The sequence below is a fragment of the Poecilia latipinna genome, unplaced genomic scaffold (assembly GCF_001443285.1).
Source record: "Poecilia latipinna isolate Pla-1442-1.1 unplaced genomic scaffold, P_latipinna-1.0 Scaffold39, whole genome shotgun sequence".
In the NCBI taxonomy this organism is placed as follows: Eukaryota; Metazoa; Chordata; class Actinopteri; order Cyprinodontiformes; family Poeciliidae; genus Poecilia; species Poecilia latipinna.
The window spans coordinates 341,350-365,158 of NW_015112655.1; the positions used below are offsets into that span (position 1 = coordinate 341,350).

At 42.0% G+C, this 23,809-nt stretch overlaps 1 protein-coding gene and 1 long non-coding RNA gene across 22 annotated transcripts in view; one reads left to right on the plus strand and one right to left on the minus strand.

Moving 5' to 3' along the window:
• macf1a (microtubule actin crosslinking factor 1a) overlaps positions 1-23,809 on the minus strand; it is a 222,836-nt gene that overhangs the window by 42,107 nt on the left and 156,920 nt on the right. The gene's annotated exons all lie outside the window — the stretch shown is intronic.
• Positions 794-23,809, plus strand: LOC106955838 (uncharacterized). The gene is made up of 4 exons (XR_001426656.1): positions 794-998; positions 3,435-3,439; positions 20,382-20,384; positions 23,797-23,809. It is a non-coding gene; the product is annotated as an uncharacterized LOC106955838 (long non-coding RNA).

The following is a 23,809-nucleotide window of genomic DNA, read 5'->3' on the forward strand; positions in this document are numbered from 1 at the left end:
GCCGTTTTTAAAGCGTTTTTAAGATGCTTTAGGACATTTAAGTCCTTTTACTTTCCCCAGTAAAAGGGAAACGTTTAGATGCAGGTTTGGTTCCAACTAGTCTGGTGTTGATGTGCAGGCTTTGCAGCCGACCACAATTAGCTTTAGTGTTTTTTAATTCCATTTTATTGTCTAGACTTGTACTATAATCAAATCTGAACCAGATGAACCCATAAATAATATGCCGGGTCCCCGACTATTCGCAGTTCATTATTCGCTCATTTTTCTGAGGAATGCGACTCCAAAATCCACCAATTTGCAGATTTTTCCGTAAAGGAAGTCTAAAATATTGAAAAGGAAATACTTGGCAGCATCAGAGTCATTAGGAGCAAGAAAAGGTGGTGCTAATAGTCATCAGCTCTCTTTTTCCATTAAAACAATGTTTCTCCACCTTTTTCAGGAACTTAGCTCATTTAGCAAACATTCAGACCACCTAACATGAAATAGGTGGAAATATTAGTCTCTTAACCCACTTATTGTCATTTTCTCAGTTCATCCTAATGAGGCGATGACGTTTTGGAAATCATGATCAAGTTTAATCTGGGAGTTTTGAGTTATTTACAGATTCTGAAAATGTGGATTCAATTATGGAAAACAGATGGAAATCAAAAGATGTAGAACTTTTTCATCAATATTAAGGAAGTATTGACTTAAAATAAGCCCCTATATTTGCTGAAAAGCTACTTATGAGTTAGTTTTGTCTTATTTCAAGTGTGCTAAGATATTTGCACAGGATCAGAAAACCTTGGTAAGATTTTGTGTTTTTGCTTAGGTGAAGCAGAAAACAGGACAATATTATTTGTGCAACATCTATAAAATCAACTAATTGTTTTTACATCTAGCTATTTAATATTTTAAACATTTTAATAGATTTTAATCATTGGTGCTCTTGGGGGCCCCCTGGTGGTGTGGGGGCCCTAAGCAGCCACTTAACTCGCATTATGCTTTGGGCCGGCCCTGTGCAGACGCTCTGGAAGTTGTTGAGTGTTCCTGATTCCTCACAGAAGGTCATAATCAGTTCACACCTCGGCTCATCTGGCTTAACTAAAACACAGCTGCAGCCTTCATGCCAGGTTTGGGGTAAAAAGCTCCACAGGTATGAATGTGTGCAGGACGGAGCGAGAATGAGCAGCTTTTGTGTGTTTTTGTCCCTGGATGGTGGCGTTGGGCGTCACAGCTGCCTGCAACAGGAAGTTTGTCGGCCAGAACAACAATGGCTGCAGCCGTGACCCCTCCACCCTCCGCCCTATCCTGACGTGTGTGTGTCTAAGATACGGCGCAACGCAGAGGGAAAACAAATCAAGCCCTCCTGCAGGTCATCGTCATATGTATAGATGTATAGAAACGCCATTTTATTTTTTTTACTCAAGCTCTGGTTTTTCTCTGCGCCGCCACTTCGGAGTGTTTGAGTAAACCACAGCTCTGGAAAAAGTCCCACATACTTGTCATTCTTCCCACCTCTGCCAGCAGAAACCACGCAGCTCCGAGCTGAGCTCACTTCACCGTCATCCTCTTCCTCACTTCGTTACTCATCGCTCCACCTTTTTCCACTTCCTTTCTCCATCCGGCCATCCCTTCATTTTCTTCCCTCTCCACTGCTCTTTGACTCAACCAGTTTCTGGACCGCAAGCCAGCACCGTTTCCAGTTCTGAAATGAGGCTAAAAACCAGTAAAACTGACTGAGAGACCAGCTGGTGGAGCGTCTCCTGTTTGCCAAACAGGTGCAACCTTTTTTTCCTTCATGTTTTTTACTGTCTAGATGCCTTTTTAAAATAATTTCTGATTCATGCCTGAATCTGTGGACAAAACGAGATATGAAACACCCTTGCAGACGAAAAACAAAAACTCCTCAACGTGACGTAAAAACAAATTATAAAATTATTTTCCCTTTTTAAGTGAAGTCCTGTATGACTTCATGAATAAAATCTTTAAGAATAAAGGCAAAAAAATCTGCAATAATCCTGGTGCATAAATTTGCACACTCTAAATCTTTATTGACCATTTCTCACTAAGTAGTACCAAAGTTGTTCAGACAGATAAGATGTAAGTTATAGTTCTTCAGCATCTCGCCCCTTTCCAATGCCACCCTGGGCAACTGCCCATATCAAAAACCGCAACTGCAACCGTTTCCATTAAGCTCCATTTCCATTACAAATGTGTGCAAAGCTTTTATTCTGAAATATTCTGGAAATGTCAAAATAAAAAAACAATTTCACAATGGTGATGTTTCTATTAAATAAAAAATTTAATTAAAATCAGACATGAATATGTTTGTTGACATGATAAGTCACTGAAAAACATGGCAGTGAGACAATTACATGAGATGTATTCATATTCAAGCGTTTCCTTTGGAGTTTTCCGAAATATACAAATTCCAGTACAGTTGAAAAACCACCTCATCCTGGTGCAAAAAACGTTTAAAAGAGACTGGAGACTTTTTGAAATTGCCATGTTTCCATTAAGCAAATTTACTTTTATAAATTCAAGATGCGTGAAATTATGAGCCAGGAAGTGGCAGAGATGTCGTCTCAGACAGATGGATTCCCACTAAAGAAGCCAGAATGCTGAAACGGACAGCAAAGAGGCTCCAAACATGGTTTATTTCAGCCCAACGCACCGTTTTTACATTTCATATTTCCCCTTAAAATCACAAAAACCTTATCCTGACAGGGGGCGTGAACACTTTCTAGATCCACAGAATGAAAACACTAATCAGGTTTACTGTGTGAAAGTGATCACACAGAAAATCCTTAACATTTTTAAATAATCACCATGCAGCCGAGTTATCAGGTTACTGCAGCAGTGGAGGCCATGATTGGTCATCAGACCAGATGTTTTTGCAACTGTTTACGAGCTAAAAAAAAAAAAAAATGCAGCTGATGTTACGACAACAAGCTGATTTAAAAGCTTTTCCCAAACACTCCACATATCAAATCTCAGTATTTAAACCCAGGGTAGAGAATTAATATGTATTAAATAAATACATATTTTCTGACTTTTTCAGATTTCGAAAGAAGCATACTGTTGTGCAGAAGCATGAAAACGATTTTATCTATCAACTATTCCATTTATATTTCACTTTGGATTTGATGTTTGCAGATCTGGGAGCAGCTGATTAACATCTCAAAGGCTCAAATAATACCTGAACTACGACCCCAAATCCCAGAGGAGGTGAAAACAGAGGAGGAGGAAGTTCAAACCATCGCTTTCATCTATCATAACGGGCATCAAGCCCAAAAAAGGAGCCAACCAGAGTGTTATACGCATCTTATCTCCTACTTCAACGACTCGCTGCTCAGCTGTTTAATCATTCGGCCAGGCAGATTTAAAGAGAAACGGCAAAAGCAAATGAGGAGGATTAGCAGTGCTAGCTAACAACTGATGGTTTCATCCAGGACGAGTTACTGTGGAATATCGTCTTTGCTACCTCAAAGTTTAGCTGTTAACATGTCATTCTGGTCATAAGACTTCAGAAGCAACAGTCTTCAGTCAGAGGCCGCCTCACATTTGTTGCAAGATGGACTGCTACCAAATATCTGTTTGAAGGTATTTGGATAATACAACTTAAATCAGGCAAGACGAGGGGAAAACATCCAGGTTTTGCACCAGATGCAATAAAAAGCAAAAAATGAACCATCTGAAGAAGCACTCTGGATGAATATCTGACATGAAATACACGTCTAAAGAGAAAAATCACTGAAGAAGTCAAACTAAACATGCTTTTTATGATTTGCCTCTCTGAGATCTGCGCTCGTTTCTGAGCAACAAGCTTCAGACCAGAAGGAAAAGTGAATTTTTCTGCAGCGAGGCTGAAGTGTTTCTCCTGCCAGCAACATGGCAGCCAGAAACGGCTCTGCCTACACCACACTCCTCCTCCTCCTCCTGCTGCCTCGTCCTCTTCCTCTCTTTCCACTCTCATCCTTCACTCCGTCCTCTCTTTCCTGGATCGAGGAAGGAAAAGACTTCTAAACTAACCGCAGGCTGGGAAAACTTTGACTTTGTTGCTAGTGAGGCTTTGTCTCTCTCTCTGTCTGGGATGGAAGGGGTTAATGGTTTAATAAATCCCATTTGAAAGCGACGCCTGACATCAACAAACAGATACAAATCTCATGCAAATATGAGCTGCATTCAAAGCCAGTTGGCTGGAACCTTCCTTTACATCTGGTGTCCGACCAGATTTTGTTTCCCTCCTCTGAGGTTGGATTTTCTCCAGTGTGGTTCATCTACCTGAATACCTTCTCTTCTCTAAGAGGATGTTCTGGTTTTTTCATTAAAAGCATTTTTAGACAAATAAAGTGCCAATAAAAGAAAAACTAAACTACCTGCTGCATCATTTTGCTTTCATCTCCTGCTTGCCTCCATCTTTTCCCAGTTTTCATCCCGGAGGCGGATCTCTCAGAACCAGAATTACCACATCAATCAAAACCAACGTTTGAGCCGCCGACCTGCAGCTCCTGTTTGTGATGCTCTAAGCGTTAAAAGCAGAGAATGTAAAATAAAATCTTAGATATTTTTCATACCAGATCCAATTTCAATCTATCTTTTCAGGTTTTCTTTTCAAAAAAATAAATTATTTCAATTATCCCTTCTGTGAATTGTAGAACAAAATATTAGGGTCAGGCTGCGATAATGTTTGTCTAAAGGTGACTATGATGCTTCCTTTAACATGTTTGGATATTTCTATGGCCTATACAAAACATGTTCATTACATTTTTTGTACAAAATCATTCTTAGCTATTGAAATTTTAGATATGTTTTAGGGCCTTTGTCATTTTAAATCCAAATAAGTTGATGCTGACCACGCCCCCCAAACTCAATGTTTTCACTTGCATGTGAAAATGGCTGCAAACAGATGCACAATTATACAACCATACATCTTTGAAAAGCATCAATGGGACCTCCTGCACAACCAGCAAGAATAGGGCAAGTCAACAGCACTTATCTTTTCCAGCAGCCATTGTACAGCAAATACAGCAGTGAAAGAAGCTGACCAAATGTGCAGGGTTGCTAGGTAACAGGCTGCGCATTGCTGGGGTTGCTAGGTAACATCACAGTGCCTGCTGATGTTTGACTATGTTCCAAAGGTTTTAGAAACGGCTCATTTTTGGGGGTAATTTTTTTAAAGTGTTTGGGTTTTTTTCTGGAAACATAAAATCATGCTATCCAAAGCTATGCTATTCAAAAATTAAGTCTTCAGAAATCCAAAATTTGATTAATCAATCAAATTTATTTATCGCCCATCCCTAGGAAAATGCCACCAGATTTAAACCTCCAATAAATACCACAGAATGACAAGAATGTTAAATTATCTTCAGATCTCAGCTGATGGTGTTAATTAGCCTAAATTGGTCCAGACTGAAGCATTTTGAGGACTTTAGAGTTGCAGCTGCTTCAGGCAGAAACATTTCAGATTCGCCTCCCATCGGTTGGTCTGGCTGTGCTGCATGTTCCCACGCTTCACTTCATCAGACGGGACGGAAAGCCAGTCCATCTGTCCGTCTGTCCCTCCGTCTGTGGACAAACTGTGCTTTAAAACGAGATCCATGATAATCCAGAGTCCTGCTGCTTGTTCCAGTGTTTCCCAATCCGTCACATTATCCGGTCTGAGGGAGTCCTGCTTGGGTCAATATTTTTGCTTTGCCCAAAAAGCTGAAGCACAGGACTGGGCAACATGAATTAAAAATAAAATCTACAGATTTTGTCCCACAAGATCTGTTTTGATTTTTCTTAGTTTGTGGTTTTCTTTGAAATGGACTCGGTTGTTTGCATAAAATCTTACTTTTATTTTTCATACCAGATCCAATTTCCATTCCAATTTTTGTTTTATTAAACAGAAATTAGAAATGGCAGAAAATATTTTCGATTCTGTTACTTGTACAATGAACTTGCAGAAGCTGTAAAACAAGATGGCCGCCCTGGAGGCTCTGGCATCACTCTGAATTATGGATCCCAAAGAGAATTGGTGAAAAAAAGTCCAGATTTTCAATAAAAAATTCAACCACCAACTATGTGATTATTTGATAAAATGGATTGCAGCAGCATGGAACAGCATCCCGGCCTCAGTGTGAGTGTTAGCTGTGGCACGCTCTTATCCGAGATCTAAGTTTATATTCCCCAGACTACTTAGCAGGCTGTTTGTTTAGATGGTGTTGGCAGAGGCAGAACCTCCTCATGCAGAGCCGCAGGATTTATTTCTCACCTCCTTATCTCTGCCACAAAACCACCAGGCGAGGGGAGGGGAACCGGAAGGGACGGAGGAGTCAAGTTAGGACAGAGGGAAACATTCAACGCTGAATGTTTTCTGATGGACTCCATACAAGGGTCCAGGTTACAAATCAAATACTGTTGCAATCAGGGGAAAGAACTGGGGTTGGGAAAGATTTGAGTGATTTTTACTTCGTTGGTTTCTAAGATGAACAGAAAACTTAATTTTATGCTTTAAAAAAAATGAAAGAACTTGATCAAGTTTTCCTGGAAACTAAATGTCACAAAGTCTTGAATGTTTTAAATGTCTCATCCATGTTGATGAATCTGGAGAAACACTGTAGTAGACACTCGTCCGTCCGTACGTCTTAAAATCCCCCAAATCACCCAGCTGGGTGTTTAGAGGAGGACCTTCATCTCTAATCTGAGCTCTTCATCTCTCCTCTAATCCCTGCTCCTCCTGCAGATGAAGCTCTTTTCAGCTGCTTTGTGTCCAGATTTATGTTTGTTTGGTCCTGAGCTGTATCTCCTCTCTAAAGGTGAGGGCTGGAACAAAGACGGGTCGGTAAATCAAGAGCTTTCTTTGCCTCTAAGATGAGCTCTATAACAGACCAAAGCAAAACCCTCAAGCCATTTATCTGCTGCTTTATCCAGCCGGGAATTGACTCATTCCTGATCAGACGGAGAATATCCTAACGCACTGAGAGAGAAATTGGTCATTTATGTTCGCTGCAGCCCTCAGTAAAGGTGGAGCCGAGACCTGATTGCATTAAACTGAAGCCAGAGCAGATAAACCAGCAGAGCTAATAATAAAAAACAAAATAACTGCTTCCCTCTGACACAAATGTAGAGTCCAGGTGAGCAACTAATGGAAAATATAATGTGATTAAACACTGATTGAATCTATTGAGCCCTCAGCATACAGAAATAATTATATTTATCTGTCTTGGGGACATTTTTAGAATGGGGTCAAGCCACAGTCATGGTTGGAGAAACTTAACCATAGAAAATATTTCCAACAACAGAAGAAATAAGAGAAATTCTCTGCAAATTTTCTACAGCAAATGTTTTTCATAAAAAACCCCAAAGACCAAGAAAAACACAGTTCAAGCAAAGCAAATCTGACAGACTGTCAAACAATATGTTTTACCTGCAGCTCACATACTTCAGGGAAAAAGGGGAGGGACAACAATAGGCAGGTTGGGTACTGAATGCATTATATTCATTTACCTACGCTGTAAATCAGTAAACCAAATAACACAAAGTTTTACTCTGTAAAACCTCCACCTGCAACATTTTCCTACACCAAGACAAGACAGGAAGCTCAAGGTCAGCCCAAAACTTCTTTAAAGTGTTCTGTGAAACAGCAAAGCCTTGCAAATTGGATGAACAGGAACAAACAAGTAATAAGTCACAAGTATGTGGATGGATATTAGGGCTGAAATTATTAATCACATTATTGCAATTAATCAAATATTGAAATCATCAAATAATTTACTAATCAATTAATGACTAACTGGAGCATATATACTTAAGGTAATTTGCTGAAAAAAAAAATCAATATATTGACAGCATTAATTAAGCCAAAGTCGTAAAAAAATGCATTTAAGATAAACACCTTTGTCTGTAAATAGGGTTTAGCTAAAACTCAGTTTTAACAGCTCAGTTTCAACTTCAGCTGGTTCAGATCTACTAAATAAATGTTCTTGTATTTTAGGCAATAAAATATTACCTCTCTTATTTTAAAAAGAAATTGTTTTTTTCATTTATTTGCATTTTTAATGTATTTCTAGCATAATATGAAAAGGCTTAAATGGTTAAATGAAAAATCTGTAGAATGGGTCAATTTTTTTTATCTGACTAATCAATTGATCGTCAGTTGAAGACCTAATGCATATTAACTCTAACCCCCATTCTGACTAAAGTGCACATGCGCACACACACGCACACGCACACACACACACACACACACACACACCAACCCCGCAGGCCTATAAGTAGCACCCTTGTTGCATCAATCTAAAGCTCAACTGAAAGCCAACCAGCTAATTATGGCGTCTATAACTTTAGCACCCCTCCCATACATTTTCCACACCATGTCTACATCAGTTGACATCCTTTGCTTCCACATTCTCACATCTGCATCCGACACAGCTGAATACTAAAAACCATAATGAGCAGACTAAAAGTAAAAACTTACCTCAGGATGGGAGTCTGTGTCCAAACACTCAGATTCTCTCCCTCCTTCAGTGCTCTGATCTGCTTCTGATGAAGGCATAGCCTCTGTTTGGGGCCCCTCATCCTGGGGCCCACATGCTTCTATCTGACCCAACTCTGTCTGGGAGAACAGGCTTTGCAGCAATCCTGGTTCAAGCTGATCCCAGGTGGTGTCACTCGAAATAACGGCGGTAAAGTCCGGGGCAGAGCTGTCCGACTCCCAGTCGCTGTCGCCGGTCATTGAGCCCAGGACAAACTCAACCCCGTCCACACCGGACTGGGTCCCCTCAGAGAACGAGTCCAAGTCAAGCTCCTGAGTGTCATCGCAAGCTGAGCCGCCCTCTGAAGGACCAGGATGGGGCCGTTCAGGGGCGGCCAGGTAAACAAAACTATCAGGAGAAAGGATTGATCCATCCTCCACCTCTTCTGGGTCGTGGTAGCAAGGTGGCTTAGAGATGGGACTGGGGGGAAAGGAGTCCACCACTGGAGAGGGGGGACAGTCACTGGAGCACTGGAGAGGCACAGACACGGCCAGGTAAACAAAGCTATCTGAGGTGACAAAGGCCTCGGAGTCTCCAGCATCCAAACCTGCACCACAGGAGTCAGATTTAAGCCGAGGGGATGAAGATGGAGGTGCTGAGTCTGACTCAGGGATGCAGACAATCACGTCTGTTCTAGTTTCAGAAACTGGGACTTGCTCAGGCTCAGACGATCCTGAGGCTACATTCTCAGACACAAAGGATGCCTCTTCTGGGTCAACACTTGTTTCTGTTAAAGGTTTGCTTGCACATGGAAGGACTGCTGCTTCTTGACCGGAAGTTGCAGCATCCTGTGTACATTCAGTGAGGAGCGGAGGCTCCAGGGAGGCATCAGTGAAAGCTCCCTTGTTGCTGTCCAAACATGGCTCAGATTGAGCCCATTCTGTTCCCAAATCGGTGTTTTCTTCTCGTCTCTCTTCCTCCTCCTCTGCATATGGGTTCAAAGGTCTTTGAGATGGAGAGGAAGTTGGCTCATCATAATCCTCCCCATCATGCTCAGATGACGCCCCGCTGTCCAGGTCGGTTTCAGTCTGTGAAGGCTTTTCAAGTCCACAATCTGTCCGAGAAACGGTACTGATTTCAGTTCTTTCCGGTTGGGATGTTTGGACCTCACTGGAGTCCGACTCCAGTTGTTGACCAAGAGCAGAGTCGGTCGGGTAACTTTTGTCCTCCTCCTCTACCTTCGTCTTATCCTCATTATATTCAGAGTCACATTCTTCATCTATGAAGCCGTGCTCCCGTTCATGATCTTTCCAGTTTAGGATTTCTTTTATGTGCTCAGACAAATTTGCGTCAGAGTTTTCTTCAGTTTTCACAGAATCAAATTCAACACTTTCAGGGTCTGTAGAGTGAACTGAATCCAGAGGAAGAGTCCCACAAGTCTTTTCTTCTTCCTCCTCCTCCTCCTCCTCCTCCTCTTCCTCTAAACAAGGCAGAGAGTAGGGATCACAGATAGGCTCCGGGTCAACACTCATCTCCACTCCCTCCTCCCCCTCTTCCTCTCGACACTGCCTCTCCAGCTCTAAGAAGAGGTAGTCTGACTCCGCTCCTGAGCTGGGGCACGGTGAGGCGCTGGGGGCCCCAGGGCCTCCAAACCCAGTAGGGGGCGTCAGCACAGGCCAGTGTCCGGATGAGCCTGTTAAGTCCCATCCCTCTGATTCCAGTGTTTCCCTATCCCAACACTGGTCAACTATCTCCCTGTTCTCCAGTTTCAGAACTGCCTCCCACTCTTTTTCCTCTCTTTGAGCTCGCTCCCTTTCTCTTTTCCAGGCCTCTTCCTCCTCAGTTGTTTTCCTGCAATCATCTTCCCCTTCCTCTTCGAGCTCCTCAAGTATCCTACGCTCGTCCTCCTCAAATTTGAGTTCGGACGCGGTGCGTTCTCGGAGCTCGCCACCCTGAGCGCCCCATCCAAGCAGCCCCTCTTCCTCTCCTTCATGACTGATACAGGGTGACAGAGGAAGGCCTCCGTAAGCTAAACCATCCTCCTCCTTCAGGAAGGGAGATGGGGGGTCTAACAGATAAAGAGACTCCTCATCTGTGGCATTATCCTCACCCAGTAGAGGAGGCAAAGGAGGAAGTGTGGGTAAGTTGCATCTCAGGCCAACCTGAGTCCTTTTTCCTGTGGTTATACTCCGAGGCCAGGTGCGTGCTTTGGTTGGGGGGCAGAAGACTGGTTTTGGGGGGATGAGAGGAGCACTATCACCATGGTCCTGATCCAAAAGAGGCGAGTCCCTCTCTGAATCTGAGGTCTTCACAGCCTCAAAAGCCTCTTCAGGGATGAGTCTGATTCCAGCTTTAGAAGAGCTCGCAGTCCGTCTGTGCTCCTCTCGTTTGCCGTGTGTCTGTCGAAGCCTTAAGGGGCTGTGCTGTGGTGTTTTTCCAGATGGATGGGGGCCTTGTATTGGGCTGATAGCAGGCGACTGTTCCTTCAAAGGAGAAGATACCACATGACTCTGTTTCTGCTGCTTCAAAAGTAAAGGATTAACCTGCTTCTGCCTGCTGAGAGGATGCTGCTGGGGGCTAACCGCGGGTGTCAGAGTCGGTGGAGTGGAGACGGGTGGAGTCTGGGGTGCGGATGACAGAGGGGAGGGAGTGTAAGGAGGTAATGAAGGTGTGGAAGATGTGGGAGTGGATGGGGGGAGTTGAGAGGGAATCTGTTGGAGAGGAGACAGAGGAAGCCCTGCTCCAGATGATCGTTTCTCTCCCCCATCAACAGCAGAGAATTCAAGTCTTTCTGCAAACTCAGGAAAACTCGGGTGCATGAAAGCTTTCCAAGATCGTCGGTTTGGATTGTCCTTCTTGTCTCCACCTTGATGTCGCCTCTTGACCACGGCAACCACTCCCCCAGCTCCGGATGAGGATGGAGCAAGGGGCAAACCTGAACTTCCAACTAGCGGAGACATTATCTTAAGATCGCCAGTCAGCTTTAAGGCATCAAAAATTACCCTCTCGTCTAGTTTCTTTACTCCTCCTGAGTTATCTCCACCTCTGGAGACAAAAACACCTCCAAGGTCGGCTCCGATGGTGCCGTTGCTGGATAAGGTACTTCCTTCTCCCCTTACTTCTCCGCCAGAGCCTAAGGTGCTCCTTGAAGGTTGGCACAGTTTGGTCCCTTGGTCTATCTGTTCATTGATCCGCATTGTGTCATAAATGGATCGTTGGGGGACGTAGCAGTCCTCTATGTACGCCTCATCCTCATCGCCTTTCCCAAGGCAGCGGGGACTCTGCCTCAGACAATCCGGACGGCTCAGGGGCTTCCCCATTTTGTTTTCACCAAAATTCCCTCGTGATTATGATCTAAAGTGCAGTAAGGGATGCAGTGTGGCATCAATAAGAGAGCGAGTAAGACATCCCTCCCCCTCGGCACCATATTAATCAGCTGCACTGTTTACGTTAAAGGCTGGTAGGAATGAGAGGCAGAGGGATGAAGACATGGAGGATGGAAAACGGCATCCAGCATCCTCATGTCTGAGGTCCACTGTGAGCGGAGAACGATAAGGTTCCTTTGTTTTGCTGTCAGAACAACAGTCCACTTTCCTCTCCTTCATATCTCAAAACATGCAGAGCAACTTCTGCACTTTTCCTCCCCGTCCAGCTCCTTCCTTCCTTCCTTTCTGGTCGTCTTTCTTCAAACAACAGGAAAAGAGGCAGAGGACTCAGACAACTTTAACAGTTGCAGCTAGAGGCAGGCAGAGAAGTGCAAAACTCTCCTTTTAAGGTGTGAAAACCCACTCTTGGTTATATAAAAGAAAGGCTGCGTGGGGTGCTCTGAATGAACTGAAGACGACATTTGTTTCAAGAGGAAAAACGGACAACATGAAAAACCCATGAAACAAACAGATGTCTTTTTGCTATACAAAACTTTCCTCAGGAGGAAATTTGTGTCTCTTCATTCTTCCCGTCAAAGAAAATGAACTCCATCGTTTTTGCAGTTCAGCATTCCCCCCCGAAAACGGCTAAATCCAAACAAAGAGGTCAAGAAATCCCTCGTCAGTTCTTTTATCTCCACGTTTTTCTTTCGTCTGCAGCTGCAGGGGAGAGCTGGTACAGTAGATGGAAAGCAGGCAGGCTCCTGGAGGGTGAGGCTGGAGTGAAAGGGGGCGTCAGGGGCTGGAGAGAGAAAATAGGTGGTAGAGCTGCAAGTCGTGGGACCGTATCCAGAGGGCAAAGTCCCAGACAAACCCCCTCTGCAGCTCCGGTGCAAGCTTCGCTTTGCAGGAAGAGTCTTTCCCCTATGAACCGGCAAACAATCCCAGGACACGTTGCCAGACTGCCACGCAGCTTCTCCTTTTTTCTCCACTAAACGCGGTTGCTCCCAGCTTTCCTCGCTCTTTTCTGTCCCTCTACACAGCTGAAATGGTTTGCAGCTGCTAAAAAAGAAAAAAAATCTCCCTATTTCCTCTTACTCTCCCCCTCGTTTCTCTCTCTCTCTCTGCGTCCCTCCCCCTCTTGCTGTTTGTGTTTGAATTCAGCTCCGTTTGTTCTGCTTCCTGCACTGGTATTAAAACACAGGAAGTGCTCCAATCAAACTGATTTCCTTTACTCCAGAATAATAAAAAAGGGAGAGTGAGAGGCAAATTGCGAGAGAGAGGAAAAGATGTGCAGAGGAGGATTAACAAGAAAAACATTAGCTGAACGCTGTGATGCAGCTGATTATCCCACGCTGAGCAGCAACGTGCCTCTGATTTAATAAGAAAAATAAAAAATGAGGTGAATTAAAATGCGTTCATATCCAATAACAGCCAGGATGAGCGCTTCCTTCAGGCAGGCAGCAGATAATCAAACAGTCATTGCAACAGAAGGCAGATTTGGCAGCGTGAGGGAAGAGGAGCAGGAATCCGGCCATGTGAGATGGCTACATTATTCCCAGATTTGTAATCCCCGTTTAAAAGTCTGGAAGAAAACCACCTCCGCCTTTCCGAGGCTCCAAAAAAAAAACAATGTGAAGGGATAGAGTCAAAGAAAAGAGAGAGGGGGTGGGACTGCGAACACGGCAGAGAAAGAGGCTTATCAGTAATAAGCTGGCTCTCCCGTTTTCCCCCTGAAGCGACAGTCCTGGCGGTCGGCTCCCAAGGAAGTTGAGTCCGGCCGGAGTTTCAGTGTTTTCATTCTGCCGTTGCCTCCATTGCCAGAGTTACGCCCGTCTTTAAAGGATTCCCGGCTGCTGGAGGTGGAGAGCAGACGTGGAAACGGTGCAGGGATATTCGCGGGACACACTTGTGCATTCCCGTCTGCGACTTCGCTGAAACCCAATCCAGCGGAGAGGAGGGTGCCTCAGAAAAACACCCACGTCAGAAGGGGGATGCCCACAGACATGGCAACCTGCAGCCCAGACAGGGAACCTTTAAACCTCTTTGTTTTGTTGTTCTTCTCTAGCTTCTCTCCTCTTCTTCTTCTGCAGTTTTCTCTCTCTGAACTCACAGGAACAGTTTGCGCTCTCTTCCCATCAACTGTTGCACACAGCAACCCGTGGTCTGCATGTCAAATATGCTAAATACTCCCCTCTTTCTTTTTAACTGCCCCCCTCCCTGTCAGTTGCTCTGCAGCTGTCACTGTCGCTTCCAAGGAAAACGTCTTCATAGAAACAAAAGGGGTTTGTCACCGTCCTGCGACGCACACCCACACAGGAACGCAGGGCTCGCAAAAGCCGTCACGTGACCCGCGGTAACCGACGGACCCCTCATCCCTCCACACTCCAACTTTCACAACAAGATTCAAATCCAGATGTGGGAAAATTCCCAGCAGTCGCAGCAGAAACGGACGGGAAGCCAGGAGAGTCAAATTTATTGATCTCTTTTCTGGAAAACCAAAAGTTGGGTTATATTCTCTGTTTTCCTTAATTTACCGTTTCACATCTTTTTAGGCATTTGGACCAATTTGGATCTTAAATTTTAAGCTTCATAAAATCTTAACTTGTCTAATCTGACTGCATTCTTGAAATCCAAATATTTTAAAGTTATATTTTTCACATCTAATGTCTTGATTTCAGTGAAAACTCTGATCTACGAAAGTCTAGACTCCAGAAAACCTGAAATTTTTATTTATTCAAGATGACTTAGATTCTGAGAAATATACTGAGAAATATAACACTAATGAAATAAAATTACAAATAATCATTAAATACAGAAAAAGAGGTTTAACAGGTTTAATTTTTCAGACATTCTTATTTTAAGAAAAAAATAAACTAAAATTATATAATGATAATATTCTAAATAAATATATTAAATATGAAAAAATACAAACAGGTAATCAGCTAACTATTCAAAAATTCCGTTTGGTTTTAAGATAACATATGTATTTTTATATAATTTATATAAATGTTATATAATTTTTAAAAATAAAAAATATAATAAAATCGTTTGCGTCTGAACACATCATCTTCCTTTCCAAACTTTTTCTAGACTGTATAGAAAACCTAAAGATCAAAGTGAATTTACCAGCATAAAGCCTGAACAATATTTATGAATTAATTAAACCGAATAAACTATAAAACAAAAGGTTAACAAGAAGGATTAAATATCAACCCCCCCTGGACCAGCTCGCTCTTTTTAAGGCTTTTCAGTTAAAGTTCACCTTTTTCTGCATTAGTGACTCCATGGTTTGCTGCTCCACCAGCAGCCCCGTCATCTGGTTCAGATTAAATCTGATTAGCACACTCCTCCATGCATCCAGCTGTGCTTCGGCCCTCCAGTATCACTTGTTTCCATTCATTCACTTACAACTTGCCAAAAAAACATACATTAGTCTGAAGAACGTGTGTTCAGAAAGCGGCTCTGTTCGTATCGTTTCCCAGATATAAACCGAACCATTGAATGAAGAAACAAAACCGAGCCGTTTGATGTTCACCAGAACAGCTGTGTCTATTATTCTTCAGCATAACACACCCAACACGCTACAGGCCGCCATCCCACCCTTCATCCTCAGACACAAAACTCCATCTTTCAAATGAATTTACTAAAACACTTCGTCTCCACCTGCATTATAGTAAAAATGTTAATGCTAGAGAAAATATTTAAATTGAATATTTTATAAAAATATGTATTTCTCTAATGACATAAGTTCAGTAAGAAATATTTGTATCCAGGTCAAGACTCAAATAAAAAAACAATGGATGGATATAGGATTATCTCAGAACAGAAACTTACAACACTAAATCCATCTCAGCATTTATGTTTATTTAAGACCAACACTGAGCTTTGAGATGCGTTCCTAAAAGAGCCTCCATACTTTTTCCCACAAAGCACCGGGTTCTCCAGATCCAGCTGATGGAGAACCCGGGTTAGGTCGGGATGCTGTTGTACTTCTTGTGAATTTGTCAGAGTGAAGCGCTCACCCTGCGGCCGTCTGCGACTGGAGGCCTGAAACCACTTAGTGACGCCAACTATTGACTTTTCTGGGTCGTTTATTTGCTCCAGAGGAACACCTGTCGGCGGGTAAGTTATTGTTTTTCCGTGTTTCTCTCCCACCATCTTGTTTTTCGATCTGCAGCCACCACCCTCCTCTGTGGTTACCTGGCAGCAGGAGGATAAAAAAACGCAGCCGACATTCTCCTCCTCTCCAAACACGACTAGTTTTAAATTAACCAGCAGAGCGTTTCACCTGCTGCTGCGTCTGAAAGCTTTTATTGTTCTCACACAGAAAGACGGATACAAAAACAGCTACACACACACACACACACACTTTCCTCCACCATGGCGTTCATAACATGCCAATCATTCACACACACGCCCAACGGTGATAATGGCAGTTTCAGACATTGCAGATTTCTGTAGCTGATTAGCTTTCTGTGCGGGTGGGCGACTGTTTGAGTCCTTCAGTTTAACGGTAAATTAACCCACATGCACACACACACGCACACACACACTTGTGGGCCAATAAACACTTGGCCTCGTCGAGCTCTGCGTGTTTTCATTCAGCTGGCATTCAACATTACAGATGTGCGATTAGCGCAGGAAGAATTTTCCACATTATAAACACTTCAGAGGTCAGTTTTACGGCAGCACTTTTCACCATTCGAGTGGTGTCAAGTATTTTACACAAAGTATTTTACTGTGCCCTTTTTCTTCCTTCTTTCACACACAACAGAATCACCTGTGACGTATCGTCCTCGTAGGTCATATTTCAAGCCCCCTCCTCTTCCTCTTCATCACTTCAACCTGAAACTCCCTCTTTCAGGGATCCTTCATCACCTCTACACTGCGGCGCCAAAAGTTTCTCCTGTAACCCAATTATTCTCCTCCCTACAGCTTTTTACTAGTCATTACCCAGAATCTTAAATCCACACAACGACCTATTATTCACTTCAATTTAACTAAATTCAGAAACACGTTATTTGTGCCAAAGGTAGATTAAATGTCTTAAAGAGTTGTGGTGGATGGTGACACTGGAAGCAGTCAGTCTTGCAGCAAATATGAAGAAGCCTCTGACTGAAGACACCGTCATGACATGCTAACATGCTGCAGTTAGCATGCTAGCACTCAGCTAAAAACCAAGTGAGCGAGCTCTGAAGTTAGAGCAAAGTCTGGTGTACGTCACCAACACCAAAGCAAGCTAAGGTTTCGGCTAATGCACTATTAGCGAAGCTAATGCTTCAATTAGCGTTTTTGCTAACTTTGAAGACACTCAGCTTCCCCTAAATTAATTTTGTTGAATGAGTGCTAAGATGCTTGGCTGTTTTGTAAACTTTCAGATGAATAAAGTTCGACATCTATGTTAAAGTTCTGTTTCCTCCCCTTCTCCAAGGTCTGTCACAAAGAATCGCTCCCTGAAGTGCAACTAGATAGGTCCGAAATAACAAACGTGACGCCATTAAGGTTGATATTACTACTTTATAACCCACATTGTGCTAATGACGCATGTTGGGTATCAACATGGTTGAATTTAGTGCTTTAGCATTAACTTCCGCTAAATAGCATGTTAGATTAACTCATTAACGTGAACAAAACTAATGCTTATGACTAAAACTTCAGTGTTGGTGCAATGCTTTAATTACAACTGTTATAATGCAAATGCTCAGTAAATAGCCATATGAGCTAATGCTAAAGTAAGCTTGCCAAGTCTTAGGTTAGCATGCTAATGCTAAATTAACAACTGAGTAAGCTAATGCTAATGTTAGCATGGTGGCACTCAGCTAAGGTGTAACACTACAAATAATAATGAGGTTTGTAAGTCAGCAAGAAGCTCAGAAAAAGCCACAAGATGCTAACTAGCTAAGCTACACGTGATTTCAGGAAGAAAACTACATTTCGTAACACTGGAATACAATAAATCTGTCAGTTTATCTGCAACTAAACTACAACAGTCAGATCAGGTCTATCATCTCGAAGAATAAGAGTTAAACTTGAAATTAAGAAGGAAACTTGAGGAGAGCTGGATTTTCCTTAATGACTTCATAAACAATTAAAATGCACCCCTTAAAGTGAAACGGGTGAAAAAATCCTGTTAAATTAAGTGGCAAATGTTTCCTCCTGAATTAATTGTACACATGTGACAACTAAAAACATGTGACGTCTTAACCAGCCTGAGTTCCTTTCGTAATGAACATTAGCTGTGTTTGAAAGGTTCGCTCAGTCAGTGAGTCGGAGTGCAGCTGACGTTTAGGTCCAGCAGAATCAGAATCAGACTGATTTCTCTGATATCATGAAGCTGCAGATCCAACATCTACAAACCTGTGAATCTCCTGGACATCTAGAAATTTATCATAAGTTTTTTTTACTGAAATGAAAGAAATGAGAGCAAGGAGGCCGGGTTATGGCATGCCTTTCTAATTCACAACAGCTGAAACAATCCAGAGGAGGGAGGCCAGCACGCTCCAACACACACACACACACACACACACACGCTCCAACACACGCACAAGCTGAATCATCCAATACAGGCGCATTTCAACCACACAGGACCGAGACATTACCAATGCATGTTACAGTAAAGGAATAAACGTGTAGGTGTGTGTGATTCATCAGGTAATTTGATTAAAGAATCTGATCTAATCAGAATGTTAGAGGCTGGAGACATAAATACACAGACATGAACTCTGAGATCTCGAAAAGTCAGAAAAACACAGACAGAAAAGGAAAGTCCAGTCTGTAAACACGGCTCCCACTCGGATGATGGATGACTCGGATTAGCCGTGGAGTCGTGGGCGGGTCACTGGGTTCTGACCCAATGAAGTCCTCTGACTCCTCTCAGTCCGAATTAATCAAATCAAATAATCACAAACAGCTGATAAATGAACCGGATCATATTTTCAGGTCCTTAACTTGGTTACCGAGGTAAATCATGTGGTTTTTCCTGTTTAAATAACTTGGATTACATTGTTAATGTGATGAATTGCAAAGCAGCTCATTTGTCCTCAACATGCATAGTTAAGATGAACAACTGGAACAAAACAAAACATGAACAGCAGCAACAAACTGTATCCTTTTAAAAAAGAAAAACTGATTTTTCCTCCTTAAATTTGTGGGATTTATTTATAATATTCAAAAGACGAAGTAGCTTGGGAAGCTGAAATACCATGATGCAACACGACTAGACTCTACTGGGTGGCGCTTGTAAAGTAGCCAATCCAGGAGCACCATTTATTTTCCTTGATGCTGATTGGCTGAACTCCCAAGAGCAAAGATAAGGAAGTAGATGTTTCTATTATAGTGCTAAAATGGTTTCTACTGCGTCTATTGATGCTTATTAAGTAGGGTCGGGACTTTAATGCATTAATTTCAATTAATTACAAAATTTTAACACAATTAATAGCTTTTTAAAAAACATAATCCAAAAGCTGGAACTTTTGCATTCAAGTGGTCCTTGTATAAATCTGACGTACAACTAAAATCTGCTAACAGCAACGATGGACAACAAAGCTGCTTCTCTGAATCCACTGGAAGTTTAATTTTGCTTCAAAAACAATCAGATTGGACGCTGGAAAAAACTATCATGTTCAAATCGTGCTAATGGATTTGAACACAATCAAATCCATTAGCGAAGGCCTTAGCCTTCGCTGATAGGCTAAGACCCATCAGCGAAGCTATTCACTCCTAAAATAGCATTTCAATGCTAACATGTAGCAACAGCACAGATGCCCAAAATGCTAACGTTAGCACCAATCTGACTAAAAATAATAAATGTCTTTGTTGTTGAGCTCATAAGTCTAGTTATTCAATAATTTAACAGCAAAAGTTTTTTTTTATTTCAAATGTTGAAAAAGGATTTTGTGATTTGAAATGTTGCTTATTTATAACTAAAATCTAATTAACTACAATCCTTGCAGTTAACTCAGTTAATTTTAAATCAAGTCCCACCACTAAAATTAAGGTATGTTTTGTGTTTGAACCATTAAAACAGACATTTATAAGCATTCGACTCATTTCAGTTTTTTGCTGCTGGTTGTGCTCCCATAACACTATGAACACCAAAGGTTCACTGTAATGTTTTCATAAATTCCTGCACCTCTTTTTCAGGCAGTTTAAAAACAAAACAGCAGTGCACAACATTATTTATACATCGTACAAACTGCTAAGACAAAACATAAATTTAACTCCCAAAAGCAGAATTACAGTACAAACAAGGACGTGCTGGAACCTCGACCCAGTTTGACCAAACTTTTCCTCCTGTCATCAAATGGCTGCTGACGCAGTCAGAGCGGTGAAGGTTGGTGAATCACAAACCGGAGGACGGCGAAGCGCAGCGCAGAGGGGGTGAAGACAGTGGAGGCGTGCAGCAGTGATTTAGGACAGGGATTTTAACAAACGTGTGCAAAACTTTGTGCGTCGTGTTCGCTGTCACCCGGGCTAACCAGCCCTTCCCAGGAATGTCCATCTGCAGCGAAGGCTTTACGGCCTCAAAACACCCCCCTGCCGAACCGCAGGGGTGTCCACATCCCACCCGGAGGCCGTCAGCTGCCGCGGGACGCTGGCAGCGCTGATGTCACGCCCTAATGTGTGCCAGGGTGGGGCGAGGAGACAGCTGAGATTCCGGTTGCAACCCGAAAAAGCCTGGAATTAGAAGCATCCTCTGATGAAGAGCGCACACCTCTCATCAGCCCACGGAGCGACCCGAAATACAAACACGGATTCCTCAGTAGCACATACACGCGGACAGGACGGCCAAGTATAAACACGAACATGATAAATAGCTCAACTCTGAGTGGGAAATAGGGGTGGGAGATAAGGCTGTAGAATTTTATTGATATATTTTAGGGTACTGTTGCGATAATGATTAAAGTTATGATGAAAGACATTTATTACTTCTTTTGGTAACTGCATGACTGTAACTGCAAACATAGCCCCACAAACACAAATACTGCTGTTGAAAAACATTGGCTTCTTCAGGACACTTATTTATACCTTCTAGGTTAGGATAATTCTATGGCCTATACAAAACATGCTAACTAAATTTTTTGTACAAAATTATTCTTCGATAACGAGATTTTAGTCTGTCAGTTTAGCCTATTTTGAGCTGTTTTAGGGCGTCTTATCAATTTAAATCCAAATAAGCAGCTGCTGGCCACGGCCCAAACTCAACACTACAAACAGATGTGCAGTTATACAACCGCACATCTTTGAAAAGCATCAGTGGAGCCTTCTGCACAGCCAGCAAGAAAGCAGGAAGTGGTTTCTGGACGGTAAGTGAACAACAAAACCCTTATTTTTTCCAGCAGCCACTGTACAGCACATATAGCGGTAAAACCAGCTGACCAAATGTGCTGGAGTTCTGCTGGGGTTGCTTGGTAATGGGCAGAACTCCACTGGCGTTGCTAGGTAACGATGCAATGCCCATCAAATGTGACTTAACATTCTGGGAGGTTTTTGAATCAGCTAATTTTTCTGACACCAAAAAACAAGAACTTAAACTGGTTTTAAAAGGAGTTGAGACCCAGATAGAAGAAAAAAAAAATCCACACTGGATTTAACCTAATAGATGTTATTCATGCTTTTAATTTAACATGTTATAGTTTAATCTCTAAGTTTTACTCATCTTCTGTGTCCCGCTTTGATTTGCATTTGAATCGTCGAGCTCCATTATATCTGATCAGTTCTGGTTCTGTTGATGTGTTCTTACTTTTTAGAGTGTGTGTGCATGGATATGTATGCTTTGTGCAAAACAAACCAACCTTTGGGTACAAATATAGTAACTTAGCCTAAATTAGACATTTTCTCTGATTATTCCAACCCCACTGGTTATAAAGGAATGAAAACAAAAAGATAAGCCGCCGTCTACCTCAGCAGTGTGAGATCACTGTTTACAGAGTTCAAACCAGAATGTGACAACACCACCACCACCCTAACCCCGACGACCCCTCATCCACCCACGCCCCTCGTCTTTTTAAGCATCGGCATGACATCATCCCCCTGGATTTGAAACGGGGTCTCATGGGGGGGTGAGGAGAGGGGAGGCCTGGTCTGCTCTGGAGCCAGACAGACATGTTTAGGTTTGAAATGAGCCGAGCTGGATCGCTTTCAGAGGAGCAGGAGGGAGGCTGGGACAAAGAGAGGAGAGGCCATTCAAGCGCTGGACCAAATCTTTTTATCCCTGTTGTGGAAGACGTCGGCCATATTTGCTCCATTTATGATGAACACCAAGACAAAACTGCAGGAAGAGACATTTTTTACTCATATTTCTTGCTGTTGTCCTTCTATTTTTAACATTTTTTGATTTTCCTCCCATTCTTTCTCACCTCGGCTGCTTCCTCCTCCCCGGCCTCCTATAAATACCCCCAGCCCCCAGACGCAGCCAGTGACACACCATTTCTCCATGCTCTACAAACCCTGCAGACAGTAGCCGCTACGCATTCTGCACCGGGTTGCTTTCTAACAGCCTGTCTGCTGCACGGATCAGAGAATAAATCAAGAAAAACACAATATAAACAAACACCAGCTTCTCTTCTCTTCTCTTCTCTTCTCTTCTCTCATTAAAACAACCAATTCAGTGATTAAAAGCAGAGCAGAGAACTTGGATAAAAACGGGAAACGGTGAATGATTTGTCCCGAGTTTCAGCAGAGGAAAACGTCCTGATCCATTTCTCATTTCTTTACGTTTTCCTTCCCAGCAGCAGGTCTACTCCGTCATCTTCTCTGGTTTTAAATCGTCTTCTTTTGGGTGTTTTTCACTCAGTTTTAGTGTTTTACTCAACCATGACCGGAAGCTATTTTCAGCCACATGTGAAAGAGAAATCTTTGAATCAATCAGACTCGGTCCGACTTCGGACCGTCATCTGTCAGGTGATCATCCACCAGAAGACGAGTTTCCAGCTCATCAGGAATCACCTTGTTGGACCTAAATCCATTTTTACGTCTCTTAAACTTTAAGTTTGGAACTTTTCTTGGATTTATTTCAGCAATGTATTAAAACTAAAACCACATTTATTTGTATATTTATTTAAAAAGAAATCAAGAATTATTCTCACAGAAATACAAACATTACATTTTGTAGTAGTTTTCCAGTAAATCTGCTTATTAAGCAGATATTTACCCCTTTGATTCTCTTTATAGATAAACTCAACTATAAACAAACAGACATTAGCTGGTTAATTAGTAGGGCCACCCGCTCTGGTGGAGCCAGCAGTCAGCTACTTAACAGCTCAAGCTTCCAGTAAATCCATAAATGAACAGGATGACCTTTGACACCATGTGTTTGACTTGATTAAAACGGACAAAATAACAGATTTAGTCAATAAAAACACTCGTCTTTTATTAATGATTTAAAATGTTTCTAAAAGATATCTGCAGACTAAACCTGTTCTGTTTTTAAATATCAAATGCCAATCTAGATGGTCTGAAAAGAAAAGCAAATGAAGAATTTTATTATATTTCTGAATTGTTTTTTGAATTTCTCAAAGTAGAAATTTTATGGTTTTCAGTACAAAAAAATGGGAAACTGAAGATTAGTGTCATTAAAATTAGTCAAGTCCCTCAAATCTATTTTTAGGAGTAATTTTCAATGAGAAGCAGACCTGGAAACAAAATACTGAACTATTTCTATTTTATTTATGTTCTTTACTAACTGTTCTTGTACTTTAACACTATATTATAGCTTGATAAATCCAAATCTAATATATTTCAATACTGTTTGAGGTTTTATAATAATACCTCTCAACAAGATTGTATTAATTCTAAATAAACCTTTGAGGATAATGATTGTTTGTCTTCCATCTTTGTCTTCTCAGTTAAAAAACAATATTTAATGTGAATTTTAATCTGGTTTTCTCATTTTTTGCATATTTTGCAGCACATTTCCTCTAATATGGTTAATACTTATTAAGTTTAAATGTTTAATAGGGACCAATTACCTGAATCTGTTGGAGTAGCGGCTCATAAAGA